Source organism: Pituophis catenifer, unplaced genomic scaffold (genome assembly GCF_029215685.1).
Source record: "Pituophis catenifer annectens isolate HBS135680 unplaced genomic scaffold, rPitCat1.0.hap2 SCAF_3, whole genome shotgun sequence".
In the NCBI taxonomy this organism is placed as follows: Eukaryota; Metazoa; Chordata; class Lepidosauria; order Squamata; family Colubridae; genus Pituophis; species Pituophis catenifer.
Genome location: NW_027256883.1, coordinates 206,210,792 through 206,219,736, shown reverse-complemented (window position 1 = coordinate 206,219,736; position 8,945 = coordinate 206,210,792). Strand labels below are relative to the sequence as shown.

At 40.7% G+C, this 8,945-nt stretch overlaps 1 pseudogene; it reads right to left on the bottom strand.

Moving 5' to 3' along the window:
* Positions 1 to 860: 860 nt before the first annotated feature.
* Positions 861 to 1,023, bottom strand: LOC139316083 (U2 spliceosomal RNA; annotated as a pseudogene).
* Between the last annotated feature and the right edge of the window lie 7,922 nt (positions 1,024 to 8,945).

The following is an 8,945-nucleotide window of genomic DNA, read 5'->3' as shown; positions in this document are numbered from 1 at the left end:
TGCAGTAATTGCAGGCAGCTGGTGCTACTTAACAGTACTTTAGTCTGCTGCGCCACCAAACATGCAAGAAGGGACAGGAAAGGAGAAAGGGAAAGAGGAAAGACAAAGAAAAGGAGGGGAAGATGGGAAGAGAGCAAGGAAGGAAAAATAAGGAAAGAGAGGGAGGAAGAAGAAATTAGAATGAAGAGGGAAGGAAAAGGAAGGAAGGAAGGAAGGAAGGAAGGAAGGAAGGAAGGAAGGAAGGAAGGAAGGAAGGAAGATTATAATGAGAGGGAAGGAGGGAAATCACTTGGCCACCACAGGTGCCCCTGAAACAAGTGACGTCATGCTGGCCATGCCCACCATGGCCACGGCCACACTTGGAGACTCCTGGCCATCCAAGGTCAAACACAACCCTGATGTGGTCCTCAATGAAATCGAATTTGACATCCCTGGATGAATGGTTCTAACTGTTAGGAAGTTTCTCCTTAATTCTAGGTTGCTTCTCTCCTTGATTAGTTTCCACCCATTCCTTCTTGTCCTGCCGTCAGGTGCTTTGGAGAATAGGTTGACTCCCTCTTCTTTGTGGCAGCCGCTTTGTGGCAATCTTCTTCAACTGGTTAATATCAGAAGAAAACTGTAAGTCGCTTTCAAGAGGTAGGGATATTTGCAGGGTGCGATCATCAAAGGGAAGCTAATGGCTGCAACAGTGTGACTGAAAATCCAGAGTTTTCAACGTGCATTAAATAACAGGTGGACTTTCGATCCCGCAATTGCGGGCACCACCTTCTTTTTACAACATCCTGCACAAATCCTTGTTGCTTGGCATCTTTATTGATTTATACTGTCAGATAACCCCATTGTTATGGGACCCACTCCCTAGACACTAGGCAGCTAACAATATAAAAAGATACAGCTAGTCCTCGACTTACAACAGTTCACTTAGTGGCCGTTCAAAGTTGCAACGGCGCTGAAAAAGGTGACTTATTAAACTGATAAGAACAGATACTACATATGATCTTAGCCAAAAGGCCGAGAAGCAATCGTTTTTGCTCCCAGGAGGCTGCAGGGAGGCCTACTAGGCCCAAAACGGGGCACGGGGGGGGGGGAGGCAGCACACACACACAGACACACACGGCCCATTTTTGCTCCCAGATGCACGCAGGAGGCCGAGTGCTGCCTGTCACATCCCCTAGCCACACCCACCATGGTCACGCCCACCCAGCCGATCATTAGGGCAGAGAACCGGTTGTTAAATTATTTGAATCCCACCACTGGTTGGAAGTCTCTTCCAACCGTTACTTCATGTCTTGCCCTCAGGTGCTTTGGTGACGATTTAAATCATGAACGGGTGTTCGACAAGTCATTATGAAAATGGTGCACATTACCTCATCTGCATCCTTGGTGTGTTATTTATGTGATGCTATGACCACGCTGACATCATTAGGTGAATAACACAAGCTCGATCTGAGGCGTACTTTATTTTACTTTACTTTTATTTGATTTATATACCGCCCTACTCCCGAAGGACTCAGGGCGGTGAACAGGCAACAATAAAATACATACATACAAAATTTAAAAAGCAGGAAAAAAAATCGAATTAAATAGTTTGGCCCAGACAGATTAAAACCCCAATCAATTTAAAACAAATTTAAACTTTGAATATTAAAAATACTAAAAAATATTAAAAAATTGTTTAAAAAGAGGGAGAAAGTTAGGCCAGGCCCGCCTGGTGAAATAAAAAGGTCTTTAGAGCACGGCGGAAGGTGCGCAGATCCGGGATCCTCCGTATCTCCGGGGGGAGCTCGTTCCAGATAGTAGCTGCCCCCACAGAGAAGGCTCTCCCCCTGGGGGCCGCCAGTCGACATTGTTTGGGCGACGGCACCCGGAGGAGCCCCTCTATGAGAGCCTACTGGCCAGTGGGAGGCTATTGGTGGTAGTAGGCAAGTTCCCAGGTCCTGAGCCATGGTATTGCATTGTGTTGATGAAGTTTTACTGCATTGTCCCAAATGTTTTTTGCTTGTTTGGTTTGGCATCCAATTTTGCTTGAAAGCAAAAAAGAAAGAAAAAGAGAAAGAAAAAAAAAAGCAGCTGTCCATTGGCTTAAGATTGCTACGGAGTTATGCACCGTGACTCCAAATTCTCTGATTTGATGAGTCACAGAACTCATCTGCCAGGTGAAATTTTATTCAAGGAGATCTGAACTTTTGATATTGGGACCGGAAACAGAACAAAAATCTCAGCAAGAGTTATCCTTCAGTCTGTGCCTCTTTTTTTTTGGTCAGAGATGCAGAGATTGTGTTCACACAGCATGCTGGGTTGGGCTAAAATGGATTTGGATGGTTTGAACAGGTTGTCCTTGACTTACAACCATTCGTTTAGTGACTGTTTAAAATTACAATGGCACTGTAAAAAAATGATTTATTGCAGCAACCCCGTGGTCATGTGAGCAAAATTCGGACACAGCTTGTAAATAGAATAGAATAGAATAGAATAGAATAGAATAGAATAGAATAGAATAGAATAGAATAGAATAGAATAGGAATTAGAATAGAATAGAATAGAATAGAATAGAATAGAATAGAATAGAATAGAATAGAATAGAATAGAATAGAATAGAATAGAACAGAGTTGGAAGGGACCTTGGAGGTCTTCTAGTCCAACCCCCTGCCCAGGCAGAAAACCCTACACCACTCCAGACAAATGGTTATCCAACATCTTTTTAAAAATTTCCAGTGTTGGGGCATTCACAACTTCTGGAGGCAAGTTCCACTGATTAATTGTTTTCACTGTCAGGAAATTTCTCCTTAGTTCTAAGTTGCTTCTCTCCTTGATTAGTTTCCACCCATTGCTTCTTGTTCTACCCTCAGGTGCTTTGAAGAATAGTTTGACTCCCTGTTCTTTGTGGCAACCCCTGAGATATTGGAATACTGCTATCATGTCTCCCCTAGTCCTTCTAGAATAGAATATTAGAATAGAATAGAATAGAATAGAATAGAATAGAATAGAATAGAATAGAATAGAATAGAATAGAATAGAATATTAGAATAGAGTAGAGTAGAATAGAATAGAATAGAAAAGAATAGAATAGAATAGAATAGAATAGAATAGAATATTAGAATAGAGTAGAGTAGAGTAGAGTAGAGTAATAGAGTAGAATAGAATAACATTTTATTCTATATACGATCTGTGTCCGAATTTTGCTCACATGACCACGAGGTTGATAACTCATAAATATGACAGCTGCAGTGTCGCTGGGTCATGGGATCCCCATGTGACCTTCTGACAAGCAAAGTCAATGGGGAAAGTCAAATTCACTTAACAACCGTGTTACTAACTTAACAGTTGCAGTGATTCACTTAACAAATGTGGCAAGAAAGGTGATAAACTGGGGCCAAACTCACTCAACAACTATCTTGCTTGACAATGGAAATTTTGGGCTCAATTTTGGTTATAAGTTGAGGATTACCTGTAATTTAACAGGTGATGGTAGAAACCTACGCCAACGTGCAAAGATACGGTGAGACCAGGCTATGATTTTAAATTACTGTTTTTCAACTTCACAACTTTAAAATAGGTGGACTTCAACTCCCAGAATTCCCCAGCCATCCATCTTAAAGTTGCCAAGTTTGGAAAAATACGGCTTTAAATCATAATGCAGTTCAAGCAATATGTACAACATGTCGTATTTTATTTATTTATTACCCAAATTTAGAAACAGCTGCAGTCCCAAAGATCTCTTGGCAATTCATAAAATAAAATACCCAATAAAAAAACATACAATAAAAATACACAAATAAAAGGTCTACAAAACAGTTTTTTAAAAATAGAATGAAGATAAATAAGGGAGCTGTTACCATTTTTTCCCATGGATTTTGGTATTATAATGGTTCTGTACTTTAGACTGGTAATTTCCCTATTCTATTATTCTAAATAACCACTTAATTGCCCTATTCTAATTGTTTCACTATATTAATTTCCAAATTAAACTTAGAATTGTACTTGTACTGTTACATGATTATATAGCTTATTTTCTAGTCAGTTTCTGTGCTGTATAGGCTGCTCAGTTAAATTTGACTCTTTTTCTTTCATATATTTATTTTGCCAGTCAAGGACAGACATAAAATGACTGGCTGATTGAAGAAAGAAAGAAAGAAAGAAAGAAAGAAAGAAAGAAAGAAAGAAAGAAAGAAAGAAAGAAAGAAAGAAAGAAAGAAAGAAAGAAAGAAAGAAAGAAGCTAAACTGTAATTCAAAACATAGTAGCACCAGGCTGACCTTGTAAGAACTTTAAAACCAGAGCTGGGTCTCGTTCATACATGGATGGGAGACCACCAGGAGTAGATGCTAGACTAGAAATCTGTGTCTATCTATCTCCTGGTAAAAGGCAGGGGGAAACATTGCTATACTATTACCAAGAAGTCTATAGTATTTCTAAAGCAGTGTTTCTCAACCTCAGAATGTTAAGATGTGTGGGCTTCAACTCCCAGAATCCCCAGCCAGCATAGCTGCTTGGGGAATTCTGGGAACTGAAGTCCACACATGTTAAAATAGTTGAGGTTGAGAAAACTGCTCTAAGGTCACCAAAAATCAAGCTCAATTTAAAGAAAAGCTTTCTTGTTAAACCTGAGTTAAAGGTTTTGTCAAGGTTCCAAGTAACACTCCCAACGAAAGAAGACTCCTGAGCTTGAAGTTCCTCAAAATTCCATTTTATTAGAAATGTCATATTGGTACATCTGGGAAAACCCGAATCTGAAAGTTTCTGGGTTTTGCCCTGGAAATATATAGTCATAATAACATTCCTTTCTCAGAGAGTCAAGGACATCTTGCCCTGCACCTGGAGGGCTGGAACTGTCCAGTTGGGACAGTGGTTTGATCCGACCATGTGATGGACATGTGGGTGATGGGCAGGGACTTGAACATTCCTTTGGGTGGGGAAAACCTGGAAGCTTTCAGATTCGGGTTTTCCCAGATGTGCCAATATGACATCTCTAATAAAATGGAACTTTGAGGAACTTCAAGCCTCGGAGTCTTCTTTCGTTGGGGGTGTTCCTTGGAACCCTGACAGTATGTTGTGTGAACAAGCATGAAATAAAAAGAGAGTCCCTTTGTAACAGCAAGCACTACATGGAAATGGTTTTTTTTTTTTCCTCCCGTGGTCCAGGGTGAGATAGGAAGTGAAATTCCTTTCTAGTCTACCATGGCTAGTTACTAAAACTCTGACAGCTGTAAGCAGCTGAGTCTTGCAGATAGCATATAAAGAAAAATGCCCTTTTTCAGTAGCACATTTAACGTTCCCTGATTAGAAAGTCCAAAAAGAAAAAACATAATATTAAGTTTGCAATCCATGACTCTGTTCAATCCAGTGGTGGGATTCAGCCGGTTCGCACCACTTCGGGAGAACCGGTTGTTAACTTGCTGAGCAGTTTGGCAAACTGGTTGTTGGAAAAAATCATTAGGGCAGAGAACCGGTTGTTAAATTACTTGAGTCTCACCACTGGTTCAATCACACTCAAAAAAGAAAAAGAAAGGACATTTCTTCATTGTTGGCAAATAATCTTCAATGCAGCTGCTCTTTTCTTCTGGGGATGCTAACATTGCCTGCTGCAGCCTGGTTCAAATACCAGCATTAAACCTGCAGTAATAAAGCAGCATTCAGAACGAAGCACCAGAGCCTTCCTTAAATTCAACCAAGGTTGCACAAGCTGATTTGGCAAATTTTGGGTCAGCTACTGGCTGCCAATGTCAACCTCGGCTATTTGGTTTAATTTATGGTCTGATATACCAGCGTTGTGTCAACTTAGAAAATTTATTTATTTATTTATTTGTCAAACACGTACAAGATAGCAGATATAAATATAAACATAAACAAAGGAAGTAAGTACAGATAAATGGGGACAGGAGGACAGGGACGGTAGGCACAATGGTGCGCTTATGCACGCCCCCTTTATGGACCTCTTAGGAATAGGGTAAGGCCCACGGTAGACAGCTGAAGGTTGAAGCTGTGAGGGTTTGAGGACGTAACAACGGAGTCGGGTAGAGCATTCCAGGCATTGACCACTCTGTTGCTGAAGTCGTATTTTCTGCAGTCAAGTTTGGAGCAGTTTACCTTGAGTTTGTATCGATTGTTTGCCCGTTGAAACTGAAGAAGTCGTTGACAGGTAAGACGTTATATGTGTACTATGCTTAGATCAGACCGCAGGCAGCGCAGTTCTAGATATTATAATAATACATACAATACAATACAATTGTGAGGACCAGCTTCCCCCCCTCTCCTTCCAAGAAAGTATGAACTCTTGAGAACTTTGTATTGCAAAAAGAACCGTTTATTGAAAGGGATGAAAGCAAGTCAAAACTCAAAGCAGGCTCTGGGGTCCTTCAGGGCATGCAGTTCAGGATAAAGGAAATTAGGAACCCCCTCCCCACCTTCCGATGTGGATTCCGACCAATCCACCGGTGTGAATGCGAATTGCACCAGCCTCTCTGAGAAACAGATAGGAAGAGCTTCTCAGGGTCATTTTACAATCCACTCGTTCCCCCACCTTCCCTTTCATTTCCCGAGGTGTGAGAATTCTCCAGGCATACCTGGCGCCAGGCAACAGTTATAAATCAGGGTAAAGTTTATACAAAGAGGATCAGGCAACAAATTGGATACTTAGGACACATAGGAAAAGAACTAAATGTGACAACTCCAAATCCCCCCCCACCTTCTTCCACGAAGAATGGCAGAATAGCCTGTTATTAACCTTCAGCTGCCTGCAATTACTGCTAGTTCGAATCTCCCCAGGCTCAAGGTTGACTCAGCCTTCCATCCTTTCTAAGGTAGGTAAATTGAGGACCCAGTTTGTGGGGGCAATAAGCTGACTTTGTATAAATATACAAAAGTATGAAGGCTATTACTTAACGCACTGTAAGCTGCCCTGAGTCTCCGGAGAAGGGCGGCATATAAATCAATTTTTTTAAAAAAAGATACACAGAACTGACAATAATATAATATGAATAAGAAATTCGATCCCCTTAAGGTTAAGTGTATTGTGTGAATGCCATCAAGGATTCCTGCAGGGACTAACCCGTGGCTGGGAAGTCTACAAACAAGATTTGAGATTTGCTGCTCGGGTCCCAAGTGTCTCCACCCATCCAATACACCTTTCCTCTCAAATTAGCACAAGGCAAGTCGATGGATATACCAAAGGTGCTTTTTCAAAAGGCAAGTTTGTTTTTCTTTGAAGATGTTTCACTTCTCACCCAAGAAGCTTCTTCGGTTCTGACCGAAGTCAGAACTGAAGAAGCTTCTTGGATGAGAAGTGAAACGTCTTCAAGGAAAAACAAAGTCCATCAGAACTGAAGAAGCTTCTTGGATGAGAAGTGAAACGTCTTCAGGGAAAAACAAAGTCCATCAGGACTGAAGAAGATTCTTGGATGAGAAGTGAAACGTCTTCAAGGAAAAAAACAAAGCACCTTTGAGATAACCATGACTGTCCTAGATGACTGAGAATATCCATAAACAAGTCAACTACTACAGCTAAACCACACAATTTGGAAGGGGAGAGGGAACAGAGATCCTGCAAAGGTTTTAATAATACCCTACAGGAAGCAATCCAAGAGATAAGGCTTTTTTTCCCCCAAAGTGAAGGTGAAAAAAAAAATAAGAAAAGAATTCCTGTAGGCACAGTGAAAAAATGATGATCTGCTAACTAATAAATAATTGATGCTAGCAGTTTTAATATATTAATTAGTCATTTAGGCTATGCTTTTTAAAAACATTTTCTCTAATATGGAAAACAGGATTCAGTTAGGAAACCTGCTTTAAAGACTTACCCCTTCGAAAAGTTTTGGAAATGAAGAATATACGTGTGCAAAGTGCTTTCTTTTTTACTCATTCGTCCCTTTGTTTAATTGCTTAAACAATTGATATAGCTGCCTATTTCACCAAGGTGACCCTGAGTGGCACACAAAGATTAAAACCCAAAACCATTTCATAAATCGTAAAATCAATATTCAATTTTCTTTTCAAATCAGAAGCTTTACAAGCCAGAAATTCCCAATGGAGCAGGTGGGTTGAAGGATTTATCTGGAAATTAACTTCTGCTGCATCTAAAGAAAAGATGAAAGCGTTCGGCAGGAAAAGCAAAGGCGCCACAGTTTTTTTTATTTTACTTATTTATGTAGTTACAAATCCCACCAGTCTCAAAATATTATTGGGCAGCGCACAACATCGGATGAAATGAAATGATAATAAAATGATAGCAATAATAATAATATCTGCATCAAAGTATTGATAGGTTTGCATTGGTTAAAAATAAAGATTTTTTTGGGTTGCTATATGGATTTCAGTTTCTCATTCTAACCCGGGGTGAAATCTAAAATTTTTTGCAATCAGTTCTGTGGGCGGGGCTTGGTGGGCGGGGCTGGGTGGTCATGACTGGGTGGGCGGGGCCAACATGACATCATTCACGTTACTCTTTCTTCTCTCTCCCTTCCTTCCTTTCTCTTTCTTTCTTCTCTCTCTCTCCCTTCCTTCCTTTCTCTTTCTTTCTTCTCTCTCTCCCTTCCTTCCTTTCTCTTTTTCTTCTCTCTCTCCCTTCCTTCCTTCCTTTCTTTCTTCTCTCTCTCTCTCCCTTCCTTCCTTCCTCTTTCTCTCTTCTCTCTCCCTTTCTTTCTCTTTCTTTCTTCTCTCTCTCTCTCTCCCTTCCTTTCTTTCTCTTTCTTTCTTCTCTCTCTCTTGTCAGGCCCACTGCGCCGGGGAGCAGCCAACAGAGCCAACCACCTCACATTCCAGCCACCCAGGAAGCCTCACCTTGCCTCCACTAACCTTAGAATCTAACCTATAGTCCTGGTGGTCTCCCATCCAAGTATGAAGTATTATTTAGGAGTAGGATTAGAAAATAACCAAAATAAAATTTATGCAGCCCTAAAAATGATCTTCTGTCTTGGGCCAGTTATTCACTTTCAGCCTTAAGAAGAAGGC